The sequence below is a fragment of the Coregonus lavaretus genome (assembly GCF_964263955.1).
Source record: "Coregonus lavaretus genome assembly, chromosome: 8".
NCBI lineage: Eukaryota > Metazoa > Chordata > Actinopteri > Salmoniformes > Salmonidae > Coregonus > Coregonus lavaretus.
The window spans coordinates 53,477,120-53,500,354 of NC_139995.1; positions in this window are offsets into that span (position 1 = coordinate 53,477,120).

Here is a 23,235-nt window from a genome sequence, read left to right on the forward strand (position 1 = left end):
GAGACCCTTATCTCCCTCACTAACTTTAGGCGTCAGTTGTCAGAGCAGCTTACCGATCACTGCACCTGTACACAGCCCATCTGTATTTAGCCCATCCAACTTCCTCATCCCCATATTGTTATTTATTTTGCTAATTTGCACCCCAGTATCTCTATTTGCACATCATCTTTTGCACATCTATCATTCCAGTGTTAATACGAAATTGTAACTATTTTGCACTATGGCCTATTTATTGCCTTACCTCCATAATTTACTACATTCGCACACACTGTATATTTATTTTCTGTTGTATTTTTGACTTTATGTTTTGTTTACCCCATATGTAACTCTGTGTTGTTGTTGTTGTTTTTATCGCACTGCTTTGCTTTATCTTGGCCAGGTCGCAGTTGTAAATGAGAACTTGTTCTCAACTGGCTTACCTGGTTAAATAAAGGTGAATTTTTTTAATAATAATAATAATGGGAACAGAAGAGGAATACCTGGTGCGGTAGTCTAAGGTTGGACTACTCTAAATCATCTTGGTTCTGACACACACACACACACACACAAAAGCTGTGCAGGTCCATCAACTCATTTTAATACCTCTCACACCCTACAGTATGGATCATGAGAGAACCTTCATAAATCAGCAGAACATTAATAACCTATTTATTTACACTTTATGTAGTGTCCTGTAATACTTTGTTTGAAGTGAGACACCTTCGGTCATTCATAACACATCCATAAAGACTCTATATCGCATGACACTGTCCTTTATTTAAAGTCAGACCCCTTTGGTCATTTAAGTCAGACCCCTTTGCCCTAGTAGGAAGTCCGCTGTGTGCAGCTCACCCTGCACTAACATAAATAACATGAGCATGTCTACTTCTGCTAAGCTTCCCAGTAAAGCAATGAAAACAATCAAGCATACCAGAAAAGTGTTAAAAATAGCCCACGTTAACATATAGTATAGCTTAAGAAACAAGGTTAATGAAATCAATAATTTGCTAGTAACAGATGACATTCATATTCTGACAATCTCTGAAACTCACTTAGATAATACCTTTGATGATACAGTGGTAGCAATACATGGTTATAACATTTACAGAAAATACAGAAATGCCAAAGGTGGAGGCGTTGTTGTTTATATTCAGAACCACATTCCTGTAAAGCTTAGAGAGATGGCGCAGTGGTCTAAGGCACTGCATCTCAGTGCTTGAGGTGTCACTACAGACCCCCTGGTTCGATTCCAGGCTGTATCACAACCGGCCGTGATTGGGAGTCCCATAGGGCGGCGCACAATTGGCCCAGCGTCGTCCGGGTTTGGCCGGTGTAGGCCGTCATTGTAAATAAGAATTTGTTCTTAACTGACTTGCCTAGTTAAATAAAGGTTAAAAAATAAAAGCTTAGAGAGGATCTCATGTTAAATACGGTTGAAGTAATATGGCTACAGGTTCATCTGCCTCACCTAAAGCCCATTCTTGTGGGGAAATGACTGTAAAAACGGTTAAATCCCTGTGGATTGATGAGGAATTTAAAAATGGTATGGTTGAGAGGGATGAGGCAAAAGTAATGGCAAATAAGTCTGGCTGCAGAAAGTCAAACTCAGCTCCATCATTTATTGAATCAGATGGCTCATTCATCACAAAACCCAATATAATATTGCCAATTACTTTAATGATTTTTTAATTGGCAAGAAAATTTAGGCATGACATGCCAGCAACAAACGCTGACACTACACATCCAAGTATTACTGATCAAATTATGATTTAGTGTTGTCTATCAACAATGACAAGCCACCGGGGTCTGACAACTAGGATGGAAAATTACTGAGGATAATAGCGGACGATATTGCCACTCCTATTTGCCATATCTTCAATCTAAGCCCACTAGAAAGTGTGTGCCCTCAGGCCTGGAGGGAAGCAAAAGTAATTCCGCTACCCAAGAGTAGTAAAGCCCCATTTACTGGCTCAAATAGCCGACCAATCAGCCTGTTACCAACCCTTAGTAAACTTTTGAAAAAAATGGTGTTTGACCAGATACAATGCTATGTTACTGTAAAAAGATTGACTACAGACTTTCAGCATGCTTATAGGGATGGAATAAACCAAACCCTAACCCTCAACTAAATTGAGCAAGTTGAGGTGACTAAACTGCTTGGATTGTAAACTATCATGGTCAAAACATGTTGATACAACAGTAGCTAAGATGGGGAGAAGTCTGTCCATAATAAAGCACTGTTCTGCCTTTTTAACAACACTATCAACAAGGCAGGTCCTACAGGCCCTAGTTTTGTCGCACCTGGACTACTGTCCAGTCATGTGGTCAGGTGCCACAAAGAGGGACCTTGGAAAATTACAATTGGCTCAGAACAGGGCAGCATGGCTGGCCCTTAAAAGTACACAGGGAGCTAACATTAATGATATGCATGTAGATCTCTCATGGCTCAAAGTGGAGGAGAGATTGACTTCATCACTACTTGTTTTTGTAAGAAGTGTTGACATACTGAATGCACCGAGGTGTCTGTTTAAACTACTAATTTAGCACACAGCTCGGACTCCCATGCATACCCCACAAGACATGCTACCAAAGGTCTCTTCACAATCCCAAAATTAAGAACATACTATGGGAGGCGCACAGTACTACATAGAGCCATGACTACATGGAACTCTATTCCACATCAGGTAACTGATGCAAGCAGTAGAATCAGATTTTAAAAACAGAAAAAAAAACACACCATATGGAACAGCGGGGACTGTGAAGAGACACACACACAGGCACAGACACACATACACATGATAAGACACCCACTTAATGTCTTGTGAAAAGTGTTATGAAATGTAATGTCATGTAATATTTTAAATTGTATGCAGCTGCCTTAATGTTGGTGGTCCCCAGGAAGCATAGCTCCTGCCTTCGCATAATAAATACAAATACATTTTAGCAGACGCTCTTATCCAGAGCAACTTACAGTAGTGAGTTCATACATTTTTTTTTTTGTTCTTCGTACTGGTCCCCTGTGGGAATCGAACCCACAACCCTGGTGTTGTAAGCACCATGCTCTACCAACTGAGCCACATGGGACAAATAAAAATAAAAATAACACATACATAATAAATGCCTTGTGTCATATGACGCTGTATTTACTATAAAGTCAGACACCTTTGGTCATTCATAACACATACATAAAGGCTTAATGATGTAAACACAAATGTATTAACACTTAGGGAATTATCACTAACAGCTAAAACAAATAAACATTAAAGACATGTTTAAACCATACATTTCCTTTTATGCCTTTGTCCCACATTATGTATAAGGCCATTTCTGTGCCGCGGCAGAAACTCTAAATGGGGAGATGGGAAACTCCATTCAATTAGTATTATTATATTCCTCTTTCATTTACAAATCTCATGACGTGACAATGAGATGTGGCTGTATCTAGGGGGATTTGTATTTAGCTGAGCCTGCAAGCTAGCTACATTTCGTCACCGAACTTATCTGAAATGACGATTTGAGGTAGCTACAGTATGTAATCTAACTCAACACTTAACTACTACAAACTAATTTAAATTACAATAAATACAAGTTAACTTACTTGTTTTTCGCTGTCCAGTGGCAGCACAAGTGGGGCATTTGATTTGTGAACTCATCACATGATCAGCGTGACGTCAGCAACACTAAAAAAGTACTTCTGGGTCACGGAATTTTCGGAAATGTTCCAAATAAAAGTCCCCCAGGTAATAGTAGGAAAGTGTCAATAACCATTCATGTATACAGTACCAGTCAAAGGTTTGGACACACCTACTCATTCAAGGGTTTTTCTTTATTTTACTATTTTCTTCATTGTAGAATAATAGTGAAGACATGAAATAACAGTAACCAAAAAAGTGTTAAACAAATCAAAATATATTTTAGATTTTAGATTTGTCAAAGTAGCCACCCTTTTTCTTGATGACAGCTTTGCACACTCTTGGCATTTTCTCAACCAGCTTCATGACGAATGCTTTTCTAACAGTCTTGAAGGAGTTCCCACATATGCTGAGCACTTGTTGGCTGCTTTTCCTTCACTCATGCAGTCCAACTCATCCCAAACCATCTCAATTGGGTTAAGGTCGGGTGATTGTGGAGGCCAGGTCATCTGATGCAGCACTCCATCACTCTCCTTCTTGGTCAAATAGCCCTTACACAGCCTGGAGGTGTGTTTTGGGTCATTGTCCTATTGAAAAACAAATGATAGTCCCACTAAGCGCAAACCAGATGGGATGGCGTATTGCTGCAGAATGCTGTGGTAGCCATGCTGGTTAAGTGTGCCTTGAATTCTAAATAAATCACTGACAGTGTCACCAGCAAAGCACCCCCACACCATCACACCTCCTCCTCCATGCTTCACGGTGGGAACCACACATGCAGAGATAATCCGTTCACCTACTCTGCGTCTAACAAAGACATGGCGGTTGGAAACAAAAATCTCAAATTTGGACTCATCAGACCAAAGGACAGATTTCCACCGGTCTAATGTATGATGCTCGTGTTTCTTGGCCCAAGCAAGTCTCTTCTTATTATTGGTGTCCTTTAGTAGTGGTTTCTTTGCAGCAATTCGACCATGAAGGCCTGATTCACGCAGTCTCCTCTGAACAGTTGATGTGGAGATGTGTCTGTTACTTGAACTCTGTGAAAAATGTATTTGGGCTGCAATTTCTGAGGCTGGTAACGCTAATGAACTTATCCTCTGCAGCAGCGGTAACTCTGGGTCTTCCTTTCCTGTGGTGGTCCTCGTGAGAGCCAGTTTCATCATAGCGCTTGATGGTTTTTGCGACTGCTCTTGAAGAAACTTTCAAAGTTCTTGAAATGTTCCTTATTGACTGACCTTCATGTCTTAAAGTAATAATGGACTGTCGTTTCTCTTTGCTTATTTGAGCTGTTCTTGCCATAATATGGACTTGGTCTTTTACCAAATAAGGCTGTCTTCTGTATACCAACCCTACCTTGTCACAACACAACTGATTGGCTGAAACGCATTAAGAAGGAAAGAAATTCCACAAATTAACTTTTAACTAGGCACACCTGTTAATTGAAATACATTCCCTGTGACTACCTCATGAAGCTGGTTGGGAGAATGCCAAGCGTGTGCAAAGCTGTCATCAAGGCAAAGGGTTGGCTACTTTCAAGAATCTCAAATATATTTCCATTTGTTTAACACTTTTTTGGTTACTACATGATTCCATATGTGTTATTTCATAGTTTTGATGTCTTCACTATTATTCGACAATATAGAAAATAGTCAAAATAAAGAAAAACCTGTGAATGAGTAGGTGTGTCCAAACTTTTGACTGGTACTGTATGAAAAATAATTTGTATGAAAAATAATTGTCTAAACATTAACAATGATTCATATTTGTTCATATTTAAGTGACATTTGCATTAAATTTGGGTTTTAAAACATGTTCCAAGGTCAAATAAATGCCCCCAATGCATTGAATCACTGTATATGGAATACAGATTGGCTTAGGGCACAAACTATTCCGGGTGCCGCAGTAAAAGTATTGTAGGGAATACTCAGTAGAGTTTGTAGAATGTATATATGGTGTCATTTCATGGGGCTCTGAATAATACGGAGTGTTGCTGGCCTTTTACTCCACCCATTTCATTGGCGGCCGAATCACATCACGTGTGCGCTTACAGCACTACAGAAAACCCGCTAACCAAACAACAGTGCAGGGCATGCTCACTGAATTAAAGGTCAACTACACTCAAAAATTAACGTTTCTTAGATTTTTTCCAGACCTGATGTGGTTTAAGCATTGTTGTGAACAAAGAAAATCCAATTTTGTTGTTTTTCTATTCAAAAAGTGTGAAAAGAAATGGAGGAAACCAGAAAAAAATGGGGGAAATCTGAAACCTGGAAAAACAAAACCAAGAAAACTGAATTTTGGAGGAAAAAAACAGAAGTAGGCAAAAAAAAAATAACAAAACATATTTTAAATTAAAAAGCGAAAAATTAAAAAGCATTTCTTAAAAATTAAAAAGCATTAAAAAATAAATAATAATAATAAGCATTTTGGGGAAAGTTGAGGTCAGGTCCAATATTGCACCCAAGAGGGAAAGAGGTTGGGCCATCCTAGAAATGTTTTAGTGAAATATAATAAAATATAATATATACAATTGAGCAGACACTTTTATCCAAAGCAATTTACAGGCATGCGTGAATACATTTTTACGTATGGGTGGTCCCAGGAATCGAACCCAATATCCTGCATTGCAATGCTCTACCAAGATGCACGACAGGGTGATAAATGCTTTGTGAAGCCTCAATTAAATATGATTTACAAGGCCTTTATTGAGTGGTGCTAATGCCACCCTTTATGTCATATTTGACGTAATAGGTTATGTCACATTTGACATTGGTGGTTATGTCACACAGTTATGACACATTTATGAACCCTTTATAAAGCATGACATAAGGTTATAGATGATTTGTAACACATTTATGTAATGTTTATGAAGGCTTTATGAAGCCTTTATAAAGCTGTACATAATTTAAAGCGGGACCTAAAATGGTCCTCCACCATATGACAGTTATGACTGTGAGTTGATTCCAATTCAAAGTACAATTTCAGATCAACTTCAGCCACTTTAAAAGTCCTTTCACTTAGAAAACCTGGCTTGTGTGAAAGCAAAATCACTTGACCTTAACACCTCTGAGAATTCAGTGCAGAATTGAGTGTCAACTAAATGCCTGGTTCACCACATTACATTGAAAAATTATACAGAGGTCCTCCTCTGTCGAGTTTTCCTACTTTACGAAATTGGGCCATAACTGGCCCGACCAATACACATTTAAGAGGGGGCTCAACCCATTTAAAGTGGTGCGACCCCGCCCTGTAATGTACCGGCTATCCCAGCCAAGCAGCCCTCCTCCTGCTCCGTAGTATAGATCAGTTCAGTACTTCCTCGCTCTGACTGGCTGCTGAAATTCATTACTGCGTTCCATTACAGGGCCAAGCAGTTTGGACCTGGGATGAGAGGGACAATCAATACAGTCAGTATCTGCCCCTTCTAATCTCTGTCGCCTGTGTCAGGCCTGCTATCTGTAATAGATCTCAGGGATTAGGAAGAATTCTTAAGACACTGTGCTGCCACTCGAGAGCCACTGGTGCAGGCCCACCGTCACCGTGAGCCGAATGGTGAATACCGCTAGCGGCCGGAACCAAGCCGCAACAGGAGAGGAGAGCGGTAGCCTATTCAAGGTGTATAAGCAGTGGGGCAGGCAAGGTGAGAGCCCATGTCATTTCTCTAATCCTTCTGGCATTTGTACTTTCACCGGCCGGTAGATAACGAAAATGAAAAATGAAATGAAAAATGTCCCCCGCTGCAGGTTTTAATCTGTTGCATGCTTTAACTTTTTATTTAATTTTTTTACACGCTTGGCAGTTGACTGTTGAGTCAGTTGAGATGTCTGCAGGTTTTTTTCAGGCAGCTAAATGGGATACATTGGGAGTGGGGTGGGGTGTGAATAACGTAGTACTTTAGTAACCTTTGCACATACAATGATTCAAATGGCTTTTTGAAAAACTGAAATAATATATTTTCCAATAACTATTTCCATATTCCTCCTCACAGTTGGCCAAAGGGGTAGTTTATTCATAACGTTTATTACATTGTAGTTAGTACATTGTTACAAAGAACAACAATAACAAGTTTGACGGGATACACCTAACCTTATTGCTGCCGGCAGGTAACTTCATTTATTCACTAATAAAAGTGACTAGTGCATCCAAAAAAGAAGACCCATAGGTAACCCAACAAAGAATCTTACAAGAGGATCTGGCAGGTCGAATGATTCCAGTTGACTCTAGAATTCATCTTTGTACACTTTCACACCATCACACCATGGGCATCAAAGACTAACAGAACAACACCTGCCAGACCTTAGTAACAGGGTGGCAGGTAGCCTAGTGGTTAAGAGCTTTGGGCCAGTAACCGAAAGGTCGCTGGTTCGAAACCTCGAGCCGGCTAGGTGAAAATCTGTCGTTGTGCTCTTGAGCAAGGCACTAAACCCTAATGGCTTCTGTAAGTCGCTCTGGATAAGGCGTCTGTTAAATGACTCAACTGGAAAAATGTACAGCAGTAGTCAAAACATGAATAAGTCTGTAAGCCCTGTCTCGTCCTCTTCTCTCCTCACACATGGCTGAACTGTCCAATCAGAAATAATATGCAAGCGCAAAAATAGCTGATATGTTTGTAAAAGCAAAGCTAACTGACGGGTGCAAGGCAATTAGAGAACGGTCACATCGTGTGTGTGTAAAGCACAAATGCAGAGCCAATGATGGGCCCTGCTATTAAATGAACATTATCTTTCACACAGAAAAAAGTGGGTAATTTATTTGAAGGCTTATATATTTGTGTTTATTCTAGCTGTCAAGAGACGGTTCATTATGTCGAGTTGCAGCAATCAGCTTGGATCTCAATCTAAGTTACACTTTTAATGTTCAAAGAAATACTGTGTCAATATGAGAGCACCAGAAGCACCCAGGACAAAGGAATGAGAAGTGAGCAAAAGAAGGATATTGTCACCAATCAGTTTCAGCTTCAAATAAATAAATCATTCACTTTCTTTAACCACAGTCCTAACCAAAATCTGCTAACTGACACCGCACAAACCTGTCCATTTTCCTAAGCACATTGCAATTAACCTTGAGTAGCCACGGGTCCGGCAGAAGCCAAAAACATGCAACAGTCAAAAGGTAATGTCCGTAACTCCGGGATGATGACGATGCTGAACTCTTAGTGCTGAAATGCTATTGCCCCTTCTAACCAAAATCTCAAAGTCCAAAATCCAATCGAAGTTCAGTTGAAGATTAAGAAGTCAATTCCAATAGCAAAATGTGCAATAAGTCAAGCAAAAAGTTAAGGGACATGCTCTCTTAAAGGGGCATGCTGTCTTAAAGGGATGAGCCACAGGAATAGCAATGGTGGCCATTTTCGATTGCCAATGTAAAAAAATGCAGTCAAAACTGGCAGATCCATTACACAAACAGTATGAAAATGAAAAGCAAAAAAACACAGAATGGTTTAACCTTGCAATGTTTTATAACTTTAAAACAGTCATATAAATGTGTGCATGTATGCCTGTCACATCACCCTTGTGATAGTGTCACAAAATTGACATTGTTGATGTCAGTTGAAGAATTAAGTTGACATAACATGTCACCAGTGGAGGCTGCTGAGGGGAGGACGGCTCATCATAATGGCTGGAACGGAGCAAATGGAATGGCATCAAACACATGTAAAGCATGTTTGATGTATTTGATACCATTCCACTGATTCCGCTCCAGCCATTACCACGAGCCCGTTCGATCCCAATTAAGGTTCCAGCAACCTCCTGTGCATATCACGTATGTTATAACACCTCTGGGGTCAAAGTCTAATTCTTATAAGAGCAGTCGATTACATTTCTGTTCGTATGTCATTTTGGCAGCTGTAGCACTGGTGCTGAAATGTAGATGTTATCTATCTACTAATATTGCTCCCTATCAAACAAGTTTGCTTTTAGTTAAATAATGTATAAATGCATCAACATGTCTATACATGAAGTCCTTTGCTCAAGCACAGATTACAAGAGGCCTGTCTCTTTGAGTGGGAGATTAGTTGAAAAGAGAATTGCGGTAGGGTAGGCAGTACACAAAGCACTTCACTTTCATTTCCATCCCTGACACCGCACAAACCTGTCCCTTTGTCTAACCACATTGCAATTAACCTCGAGCAGCCATGGGTCAGGCAGAAGCCGAAAACAAGCAACAGTCAAAAAGTAATTTCCCTAACTCTGGAATGATGACGACGCTGAACTCTTAATGCTGAAATGCTATTGCCCCTTGTTTGGCTCAATCTAACTGAACACTGAGCGAGTGGTGGATTCATGCATACATAACCTAAGGCAATAGTTCAAAAGGAAAATAAAGGACAAAATGAATTACTAGAGTCTTGTGTTTTTTCCAAGTAAGCTTTATCAAGGAGAGGGCAATCATGCAAATGACTGGAGAGTTCAGTTGTTTATTGAAGCTGTAAACTTGAAGCTGTTCACTGACACTTGGATGCTTTCCATGGGTTCTGGCTCTTTTTCTTCATTTTTTGATTTAATTATATCCTACTCATTCTCAAAATGGTTTAATAATCAATTTCAATGCTGTGTCCTCCACATGGCTCTCCCTAGAAACCTGCATTAAAAGACAGCATTATATATTATATACATACTCTATTAAATTGAATATTACTCAGTCTCAGACCAAGCCTAAAGAACAGCCATGGGCAGGGTCTAATGTCAAACGCCAAGAGTCAGAATCATAAATTCTGACCAGCACAACTGTTACAGTTGGGTTGGGTTGTCAAGGTAACTCATTTCTATTCTCTCGGCCAAGGGCACTTTATTCTAGGGATACTTTCAGTTCTTGCACCTACAGTATATAGCTAGGCTGCTGTGGGCATACATTTATGGACAGTTATTTAAGTAGGAAATGACAGCTACACAAGCCTTTAAATTGCAATTACTTTAGCTCAACAGTACGGCATTCATATTAGAAACTTCCTCAATGCCGTACACCTGTATATCCATTGATACTCATGATCCAATGCTATTGAGCTGCTATTGGATCTATCTGAAACTTCAATGCTAACACACTCAAACCTCCGTCTTTGCCCCTTTGCCACGTTCCCTCTCTCTTCCTGTCTCTCTCTCTCTCTCATTACACTGCAAGCAGGTGAGAGCTATCTGACCAGTCTGTCTGCGGCTGCTAATTGTCACCCGGGTGGAAGCAGACGGTGTGGCAAGCCGCACGTCGTTGCCGTGGAGATAGACCTGACAAGGCCGTGACAGGCCCTTGTCTGCCCACGAAAGTGCAGGGACATTGTTGTCGCAGTAAAAGGTCTGACACAGGGATTTCTGTGCCCTCTTCCTGGATCCTTAGATCCTGCACTCCCAGGGGCTCTTTTGCTGTTGTGGCACGATGCCACTATCTGTGCCTGTGCAGCTGTTGCAATTCATTCTCTACGGCTGCCGAGTGCCTAGAGTCCAGAAATGTTTTTTGCTCCGTTTAATTCAGCGGGAAAATATAGTCTCCATAGAGGTCCCCGAGTGATGTGCCATCACACAATCCTAGACTTACATGTTTTGGTTTTGTTTCTCTAGCCCAGCCCTCTAGCCTCTCTGGAGTCTACCTGCGTGTTGCCTTTTCATTGTACTTCAATGTACTTCTACATAAGTACAATTATAATATATCACATCTTTCCCAGTCAGAGCGCCTGTCTTGCATTCTCCTCCACCGTAGCCTGTGATGAAGATTTTTCAGTAAACTATTAGATAAATAAAGTTAATTACAGACATGACGAACATGGGTGCTCTCTGTTGCTGGGCAAGAACTTAATTGGTTTTCCACATCCTATGCTTCTAAAATCACACTAACAACAAACTGAAGAATACAGGTAACATGGAGTCCATAAAGCCTTTTATCATTATAGCGTAATTGGCTTCCAGTTTTTAGGTTTGTTCACCACATGGTCCAAGATCATTTCTAATAGTCTCTGACAGTCAGTATCCAACATCACCCCACTCTCGCCATTTCCCAACACCGGAGAGAACTTACACGAAACTCACTAGCTGGAGCAGGCAGTAGCAATCTCCTCTACACTAGCTGGAGCAGGCAGTAGCAATCTCCTCTACACTAGCTGGAGCAGGCAGTAGCAATCTCCTCTACACTAGCTGGAGCAGGCAGTAGCAATCTCCTCTACACTAGCTGGAGCAGGCAGTAGCAATCTCCTCTACACTAGCTGGAGCAGGCAGTAGCAATCTCCTCTACACTAGCTGGAGCAGGCAATAGCAATCTCCTCTACACTAGCTGGAGCAGGCAGTAGCAATCTCCTCTACACTAGCTGGAGCAGGCAGTAGCAATCTCCTCTACACTAGCTGGAGCAGGCAGTAGCAATCTCTTCTACACTAGCTGGAGCAGGCAGTAGCAATCTCCTCTACCCTAGCTGGAGCAGGCAGTAGCAATCTCCTCTACACTAGCTGGAGCAGGCAGTAGCAATCTCTTCTACACTAGCTGGAGCAGGCAGTAGCCTCCCTCCCTCCCTCCTTCCTTCCTTCCTTCCTTCCTTCCTTCCTTCCTTCCTTCCTTCCTTCCTTCCTTCCTTCCTTCCTTCCTTCCCTCCCTCCCTACCTTCCCTCTCTACCTTTTCCCACCATCCTCCTCTCTTCCTTTTGGTATCCATCTCTGAATGAAATAATCACCTAATGACATCCTGTCAGTGGCAGATCACATTAACCTTGTCATAAACAGCGCTATCGACAGAGCCAGTCTTAATGAAAGGCAGTGAAAGAGGAAGCCAGGCGGCAGTAATTGTTCAAATTTGGAGTGGATCGATGGGTTTGGCAGTGCACAAATCACGCTGCCACATAGGCATACAAAAAGCTGATGGCCAAGGGGCTGGGCTTCCCACTAACACAATCAGCCATTCAACTTATCTGGAAGATTCCAGCTGGGGCGAAGGTGGCTCATCCTTCCTGAATGTTTTCTCTGGGTAAAGCTGGGGACGTAGTTTGTTTACATAGCTGTCACCTGTTGGACCTGTTAGTCTGTGGGGTCGACCCTAATATGTATTGATAATCACACAGCGATCGTAATGGCAATAAACAACCTTTGTCACGGTACCCAGGAGAAGGAGAGTAAAATGGATTAGATGCGTATTATATTCCCGTTTCTTGGCCATATTTCAATATGTTTTAAGCACCAGCCAAGCTCATTGCATATTCCATCAAACAACATATGGTGTTGTATCATTTTTTTCTAAATGAAATCCAAAGTTATGGAGCACTTGGAGGCCCACTGCAGCAAAACAACCTAATGTCAGTCACTAATCCAGTTGCAGGTGTTCCGGAAGTAAGGCTCAATTACACTAAATTGGGTTTCACAGATTTATTCAAATTAGTTTAGAATCACACCAAAGGAAATATGCTTACCTGGGCAGAACGCATCCCGGAGAGGGCTTGTTGAAATAAAAATAAATTTACATTTAAAATAGCCTGTAAACTGAATCAAGGGCTAAACCTGGTTTGAGCCTGTGTTTCTCTCAGCCTTAATCAACGTTTTGATAGGCAGTGACATATGTTCCACGGGGTGTTGACATGGATCTCAAGAGACGGGGAAGGTAATCAGTTGTTAATACACTACCCACCCTTTAATTAGGTTGCAAAAAAACTATCATGCAATGCTCCAGCCCACTAAACCGATCATATCTGTGCCTCTTCCAGGCTCCGAACCTTTATGTGCCGTTTCCTAGTTTCGAAACCACAGAGAAGATGTAGGATAGCTAGGCTAGGTCTTAACAGGGTAAGACCCAGAGCTAGTAGAAAGAACATTAGGACTTCTGTTCATTCACAACCAGCAAGCAGATGTGAGATAGTCAGTATTTTTGATTCATAATTCATGAACTCTGAGATTATAGCTTTTCAAGGTACAGTGAGGGAAAAAAGTATTTGATCCCCTGCTGATTTTGTACATTTGCCCACTGACAAAGACATGATCAGTCTATAATTTTAATGGTAGGTTTATTTGAACAGTGAGAGACAGAATAACAACAAAAAAATCCAGAAATCCGCATGTCAAAAATGTTATCAATTGATTTGCTTTTAATGAGGGAAATAAGTATTTGACCCCACTGCAAAACATGACTTAGTACTTGGTGGCAAAACCCTTGTTGGCAATCACAGAGGTCAGACGTTTCTTGTAGTTGGCCACCAGGTTTGCACACATCTCAGGAGGGATTTTGTCCCACTCCTCTTTGCAGATCTTCTCCAAGTCATTAAGATTTCGAGGCTGACATTTGTCAACTCGAACCTTCAGCTCCCTCCACAGATTTTCTATGGGATTAAGGTCTGGAGACTGGCTAGGCCACTCCAGGACCTTAATGTGCTTCTTCTTGAGCCACTCCTTTGTCGCCTTGGCCATTTTTTTGGGTCATTGTCATGCTGGAATACCCATCCACGACCCATTTTCAATGCCCTGGCTGAGGGAAGGAGGTTCTCACCCAAGATTTGATGGTACATGGCCCCGTCCATCGTCCCTTTGATGTGGTGAAGTTGTCCTGTCCCCTTAGCAGAAAAACACCCCCAAAGCATAATGTTTCCACCTCCATGTCCGGTGGGGATGGTGCTCTTGGGGTCATAGGCAGCATTCCTCCTCCTCCAAACACGGCGAGTTGAGTTGATGCCAAAGAGCTTGATTTTGGTCTCATCTGACCACAACACTTTCACCCAGTTCTCCTCTGAACCATTCAGATGTTCATTGGCAAACTTCAGACGGGCATGTATATGTGCTTTCTTGAGCAGGGGGACCTTGCGGGCGCTGCAGGATTTCAGTCCTTCACGGCGTAGTGTGTTACCAATTGTTTTCTTGGTGACTATGGTCCCAGCTGCCTTGAGATCATTGACAAGATCCTCCCGTGTAGTTCTGGGCTGATTCCTCACCGTTCTCATGATCATTGCAACTCCACGAGGTGAGAACTTGCATGGAGCCCCAGGCCGAGGGAGATTGACAGTTCTTTTGTGTCTCTTCCATTTGCGAATAATCGCACCAACTGTTGTCACCTTCTCACCAAGCTGCTTGGCGATGGTCTTGTAGCCCATTCCAGCCTTGTGTAGGTCTACAATCTTGTCCCTGACATCCTTGGAGAGCTCTTTGGTTATGGCCATGGTGGAGAGTTTGGAATCTGATTGATTGATTGCTTCTGTGGACAGGTGTCTTTTATACAGGTAACAAACTGAGATTAGGAGCACTCACTTAAGAGTGTGCTCCTAATCTCAGCTCATTACCTGTATAAAAGACACCTGGGAGCCAGAAATCTTTCTGATTGAGAGGGGGTCAAATACTTATTTCCCTCATTAAAAGGCAAATCAATTTATAACATTTTTGTTGTTATTCTGTCTCTCACTGTTCAAATAAACCTACCATTAAAATTATAGACTGATAATTTCTTTGTCAGTGGGCAAACGTACAAAATCAGCAGGGGATCAAATACTTTTTTCCCTCACTGTATATTCTTTGTTACTTGACCCTGAGGCTACTACACTATTTTGATAAGAGAAATTAAGCCACAAGAGTCAGTTGTAAGAATGGACTAAGAATTATCTAAGAATGGACTAAGAATTATCTAAGAATGGACTAAGAATTATCTAAGAATGGACTAAGAATTATCTAAGAATGGACTAAGAATTATCTAAGAATGGTCTAAGAATGGACTAAGAATTATCTAAGAATGGACTAAGAATTATCTAAGAATGGACTAAGAATTATCTAAGAATGGACTAAGAATTATCTAAGAATGGACTAAGAATGGACTAAGAATTATCTAAGAATGGACTAAGAATGGTATAAGAATGGTCTAAGAATGGTCTAAGAATGGACACTATCAAAGTGTACCTTCATTCTGAGAAGAGCAAATACCAAGGTTGGCGTTGACATTTCAGATCTTAACCTCCCAAAGATTTGTGTTCAAATTACAGTTATGGCAGTTTGGGCTGCGTTTTCTAATATTCCCTTTTTGTAAAGGAAAAATAATGAGAATTTTCCCCCAATTCTTTCCCTCAGAGCCGTATCAAGGGCTGTTACAATTAGAAGGACATAACACCCTACATCTGGACACCCACAGTTATTGCACTTGTAGCATCATAAGTGTTCATTGCTGCTGTCATAATTTACTCTCATCTCTTCTCCCCCAGAGAACAGCAAAAACATGTTGCTGCATGTCTATTGAATTATAATGTGGCTTATTAACAAATGATACTGAGCTGAATCAGTAAGGGCTAAAGCAAGAGAAAAATATGAGATATTGGAGTCTGGAGCGGAAGAGAATGGTCAATTACATAGAGGACCATATAGACAGTAAAATGAGGGGGTAAAATTCAATCAGAGAAATTGAAGAGGAGGAAGACGATGCCTCTTTCAGTGGTTATCCAATGGTGAGGGGAGAATGACAGTTGATTAAACCAGTGACAGTAGGCTCACTCCCACCACCCCCAGACTCGTGGCTCTCTACATCTCCACTAGGAGCTGAGCTGCACGGTGAACATGGACCCAGAGTGATGGGGAGAATTGGGCCCAGAGAGGGTAGGCAGGGGGCCAACAGGGGCCTCTGATCACTAACCACTCTGTCAGGGGAGAATACGACCCAAGAGGCCCCGGGTACTTTCAGCAATAACAGCTTTCCACCTTACGGAATGCTGTGTGAAACCTCTTGATATATACAGTATCTTAAGTTATTATACGCATGCATTTAAACACCTTCACTCCCAAACTTATGTAATCTCGTATGTCCACATGTTAACATCCCTGTGCACCGATCTCCAGGACAGTACACATTAGTAGCTAACTACAGTATATACATCAGAACAGTACACAGTAGTAGCTAACTACAGTATATACATCATGACAGTACACAGTAGTAGCTAGCCACAGTATATACATCAGGACAGTACACAGTAGTAGCTAGCCACAGTATATACATCATGACAGTACACAGTAGTAGCTAGGTGCAATATATATATCAGGACAGTACACAGTAGTAGCTAGCTACAATATATACATCAGGACAGTACACAGTAGTAGCTAGCCACAGTATATACATCAGAACAGTACACAGTAGTAGCTAGCCACAGTATATACATCAGGACAGTACACAGTAGTAGCTAGCCACAGTATATACATCAGGACAGTACACAGTAGTAGCTAGCCACAGTATATACATCAGGACAGTACACAGTAGTAGCTAGCCACAGTATATACATCAGGACAGTACACAGTAGTAGCTAGCTACAGTATATACATCAGGACAGTACACAGTAGTAGCTAGCTGCAATATATACATCAGGACAGTACAGAGTAGTAGCTAGCTACAATATATACATCAGGACAGTACACAGTAGTAGCTAGGTGCAATATATATATCAGGACAGTACACAGTAGTAGCTAGCCACAGTATATACATCAGGACAGTACACAGTAGTAGCTAGCTACAGTATATACATCAGGACAGTACACAGTAGTAGCTAGCTACAGTATATACATCAGGACAGTACACAGTAGTAGCTAGCTGCAATATATACATCAGGACAGTACACAGTAGTAGCTAGCTACAATATATACATCAGGACAGTACACAGTAGTAGCTAGGTGCAATATATATATCAGGACAGTACACAGTAGTAGCTAGCTGCAATATATACATCAGGACAGTACACAGTAGTAGCTAGCTATACCAGGCTCTATTACAATTTCAATAGCTCTCTCACTTAAAGTGAAGTAGTGCTGATAAATGCAACCATTTACTCATAATCTGGGCTCATAAAGATTACACCATACACAGTACCAATCGTCCATGCACCATCAATTGCCCTCCTTTGTGGCACTATAGTTCGACCCGTTCTTATATTTCAGCAAATGGGGTTTGTCAAATACTATTTATATCGCTTTAGTTTAATATAAATGTCAATCTTTCAGTTCACAGCCGATCTGAATAGGGCTTGTGTGAATACCTTTCAGCGTGTTATGATCCACAGGTCAGACAAGTCTCGGAGTAAGAGTGCTGACCTAGGACCAGTTTTGTGATTTCTAATATAACGAATGGACAGGAGAAACCTGAACGTGTCAGCACTCCTCTGTGGCTTTTAGTACGGCCCAGGGTTAAGTGATTATTATTATAATAACATTATAACAATGAACAGGCAATATCAAACCATGTATTCAATGTAAAAACTAAGGCATGTGCTAAAAACACATCAAGATATTTACAGTATCTGGTTAAAAGAATTAGAAAACACATGTAAATATGCAATTAACATTTTCTATAAAGGTTTGATGCTGTTTTTAAGTGAAATTCAAAGTTACGGACATTTCAGTGTTCCGAACTACCTCCAACAACCTCTACTCAGAGGGCCCACTGTAATATATGGATTTGATATACCGCTTTTCTTGGACACAAAAACGCTTCACATCCATTTAGGGTGTTTTGCAGCACCTTGAATCACTTTATGATGATATTAGATGATACTTTAAGCAAACTGTCTGTGTCTATCATCAAATGGGAACCGTCAAAACATCAAGGTGCTGCACAAGCACAGTAGGACGGGAGCCATTTGGATGACAGTAGTACTGCTCAAAATTCATTACAGCTTATCATATATGTCCCCTCCTAAATCTGCATGCATGTCACAGGTTATCATATATGTCCCCTCCTAAATCTGCATGCATGTCACAGCTTATCATATATGTCCCCTCCTAAATCTGCATGCATGTCACAGGTTATCATATATGTCCCCTCCTAAATCTGCATGCATGTCACAGGTTTGCACAGATTCAGTGATTTAGATCTGAACTTCATCATTAATCACACCTGCCAAGAACATGAGATGAGGGTGCAACATAGCTTGCTACTGTCTGTTCCAAGCCTGCGGTGGATTCTCAATCATAATCTGAATGACGATGCCTCAAACCAGTACTTGAATTGGACTGAAATAGGCTCTGGTACTCATTTTGGGTGCCAGTACTGTATATATTTAGGTGCAGGAGCTCCACAATACTTTTGAGCTAATATTCTATAAGAGGAACAGGAGCTCAAGCAGCAGAACATTTGTGGTGCCGGTACTCAGCTCCGGTGAGCTCCTGCCCAAGTCCAGCACTGCATCAAACTCTGTCTTCGCTCCACAATATTATACAGGACAGTAAGGTGTTGAACACGACATTCAAAGACAGCAGATTCGGTCTATCGAAAAATCTATACAAAATCACTTTCATGTAATGGGTAGCCTAACCACTGAAAAACATGTATAAAACTGAATTAATCCACCTCTCCCTCTGTCGCTGCATGATCAGTCTCCTCAACCCAACCGTAACCATGCCTTAATTTAGTTAACGCTCAAAGGCACGCGCTAGAATCCGTCTCTCACTGAAGTAACGGTTACATCTGTGCCACTTACGTGTCTCTCTTCTCCCCATTAAGCACAATGACAGTGATTCATTGTCATGAAAAATACAGATTTTGGCCTCTCTAACTCATGTGCTTCAATTGAATTCTCCTCTAATCTCGATCGTCCTTGAAAGACAGTCCAATCAGCTAAGAAAGTCAGACAGATTTTTTAAAAAGAGGATTTGACGTGACAGATGAGCCTGCAGGCCCCTTAGGATGTTACCATTTTTCTGCAGTGCCTCCTTCAGTCCAAGTCTGTCTCTGAAACCGAAACACCATAAATACTGACAGCATGACATTCATGGTTTCAAATTTGCTTGTTTTTTGTCCCCCTATCCTGACACTACAGTTTTATTTTCTTACTGCAGAGAGCACAGTTTGCTTTAGAGCTGGGTTTGTGACAAGGCTACATTCATCATGTAATAAAGTCATGCAAACTGCTGCAAAACGCCCTAAATGGATGTCAGCCCCGAATTCTACGAACTGGAGAAAAATTGTGGCTGTTTAGGGTCTTGCTGCTTCACGGCCAAGAATGTTATGTTTGAAATTCCAGTGATGTTTTATTATTGGCCAGCTAGCCGTGTGTCATGTTTTGACTAAGTGCGAGAAACTTGCTGATTCTGCTGTGCAGTTTATATTACTGCAAATCCATGCAGCCTTGGGCACCTCTCTAGATGATGCATAAAGGGTGTTTCAGTCATCTTTATAACTTCAGATGTTCAGGTGTACAGTGTGTGTGTGTGTGTGTGTGTGTCGCTCACATCTATCCGACTCACGGTCCTGGTGCTCGGCCATCAGGCTGAAAACAGAACTGCTCCCTACACCTGCAGCTGATGATAAGATGACAGAACCCTGTCCAGAACCAACCCCTAGTACCTAAACCAACCCCTAGTACCTAAACCAACTCCTAGTACCTAAACCAACTCCTAGTACCTAAACCAACCCCTAGTCCCTAAACCAACCCCTAGTCCCTAAACCAACCCCTAGTACCTAAACCAACCCCTAGTACCTAAACCAACCCCTAGTACCTAAACCAACCCCTAGTACCTAAACCAACTCCTAGTCCCTAAACCAACCCCTAGTACCTAAACCAACCCCTAGTACCTAAACCAACCCCTAGTACCTAAACTAACCCCTAGTACCTAAACCAACCCCTAGTACCTAAACCAACCCCTAGTATCTAAACCAACCCCTAGTACCTAAACTAACCCCTAGTACCTAAACAAACCCCTAGTACCTAAACCAACCCCTAGTACCTAAACCAACCCCTAAACCAACCCCTAGTACCTAAACAAACCCATAGCACCTAAACCAACCCCTAGTACCTAAACCAACCCCTAGTACCTAAACCAACCCCTAGTACCTAAACCAACCCCTAGTACCTAAACTAACCCCTAGTACCTAAACCAACCCCTAGTCCCTAAACCAACTCCTAGTACCTAAACCAACCGCTAGTACCTAAACCAACCCCTAGTACCTAAACTAACCCCTAGTACCTAAACCAACCCCTAGTACCTAAACCAACTCCTAGTACCTAAACCAACCCCTAGTCCCTAAACCAACTCCTAGTACCTAAACTAACCCCTAGTACCTAAACCAACCCCTAGTACCTAAACCAACCCCTAGTACCTAAACCAACCCCTAGTACCTAAACTAACCCCTAGTACCTAAACCAACCCCTAGTACCTAAACCAACCCCTGGTACCTAAACCAACCCCTAAACCAACCCCTAGTACCTAAACCAACCCCTAGTACCTAAACCAACCCATAGCACCTAAACCAACCCTGAGTACCTAAACCAACCTCTAGTACCTAAACCAACCCCTAGTACCTAAACCAACCCCTAGTACGTAAACCAACCCCTAGTACCTAAACTAATCCCTAGTACCTAAACCAACCCCTAGTACCTAAACCAACCCCTAGTACCTAAACCAACCCCTAAACCAACCCCTAGTACCTAAACCAACCCATAGCACCTAAACCAACCCATAGCACCTAAACCAACCCCTAGTACCTAAACCAACCCCTAGTACCTAAACCAACCCCTAGTACCTAAACCAACTCCTAGTACCTAAACCAACCCCTAGTACCTAAACCAACCCCTAGTACCTAAACCAACCCCTAAACAACCCCTAGTACCTAAACCAACCCATAGCACCTAAACCAACCCATAGCACCTAAACCAACCCCTAGTACCTAAACCAACCCCTAGTACCTAAACCAACCCCTAGTACCTAAACCAACTCCTAGTACCTAAACCAACCCCTAGTACCTAAACCAACCCCTAGTACCTAAACCAACCCCTAAACCAACCCCTAGTACCTAAACCAACCCATAGCACCTAAACCAACCCCTAGTACCTAAACCAACCCCTAGTACCTAAACCAACCCCTAGTACCTAAACCAACCCCTAGTACCTAAACCAACCCATAGCACCTAAACCAACCCTGAGTACCTAAACCAACCTCTAGTACCTAAACCAACCCCTAGTACCTAAACCAACCCCTAGTACGTAAACCAACCCCTAGTACCTAAACTAATCCCTAGTACCTAAACCAACCCCTAGTACCTAAACCAACCCCTAGTACCTAAACCAACCCCTAAACCAACCCCTAGTACCTAAACCAACCCATAGCACCTAAACCAACCCATAGCACCTAAACCAACCCCTAGTACCTAAACCAACCCCTAGTACCTAAACCAACTCCTAGTACCTAAACCAACCCCTAGTACCTAAACCAACCCCTAGTACCTAAACCAACCCCTAAACCAACCCCTAGTACCTAAACCAACCCATAGCACCTAAACCAACCCATAGCACCTAAACCAACCCCTAGTACCTAAACCAACCCCTAGTACCTAAACCAACCCCTAGTACCTAAACCAACTCCTAGTACCTAAACCAACCCCTAGTACCTAAACCAACCCCTAGTACCTAAACCAACCCCTAAACCAACCCCTAGTACCTAAACCAACCCATAGCACCTAAACCAACCCCTAGTACCTAAACCAAGCCCTAGTACCTAAACCAACCCCTAGTACCTAAACTACCCCTAGTACCTAAACCAACCCCTAGTACCTAAACCAACCCCTAGTACCTAAACCAACTCCTAGTACCTAAACCAACCCCTAGTCCCTAAACCAACTCCTAGTACCTAAACCAACCGCTAGTACCTAAACCAACCCCTAGTACCTAAACCAACCCCTAGTACCTAAACCAACTCCTAGTACCTAAACCTACCCCTAGTCCCTAAACCAACTCCTAGTACCTAAACTAACCCCTAGTACCTAAACCAACCCCTAGTACCTAAACCAACCCCTAGTACCTAAACTAACCCCTAGTACCTAAACCAACCCCTAGTACCTAAACCAACCCCTGGTACCTAAACCAACCCCTAAACCAACCCATAGCACCTAAACCAACCCCTAGTACCTAAACCAACCCCTAGTACCTAAACCAACCCCTAGTACCTAAACCAACTCCTAGTACCTAAACCAACCCCTAGTACCTAAACCAACCCCTAGTACCTAAACCAACCCCTAGTACGTAAACCAACCCCTAGTACCTAAACTAATCCCTAGTACCTAAACCAACCCTAGTACCTAAACCAACCCATAAACCAACCCCTAGTACCTAAACCAACCCCTAGTACCTAAACCAACCCCTAGTACCTAAACCAACCCCTAGTACCTAAACCAACTCCTAGTACCTAAACCAACCCCTAGTACCTAAACCAACCCCTAGTACCTAAACCAACCCCTAGTACCTAAACCAACTCCTAGTACCTAAACCAACCCCTAGTACCTAAACCAACCCCTAGTACCTAAACCAACTCCTAGTACCTAAACCAACCCCTAGTACCTAAACCAACCCCTAGTACCTAAACCAACCCCTAGTACCTAAACCAACTCCTAGTACCTAAACCAACCCCTAGTACCTAAACCAACCCCTAGTACCTAAACCAACCCCTAGTACCTAAACCAAGCACCTGTGTAGATATGAGAGGATTAGAGAAGTATAAGAAATATGGCACAAAATCCTCCCAACCTATCAGAGGGCAAGGTAAAGCTACTACCATACTGCTTACACCTCAACTTTTTACTGATTTAGGGAGAAGGAACTGCATGGGGGTCATAGGATTTTGGGTTGTCTCTGAACGGGGGCCATAGGACTAGCCACACCAAGTCAAACACCTCCGCCCTGCCACTTGACAATCACTTACAGGGCCAAATACACTATAACTC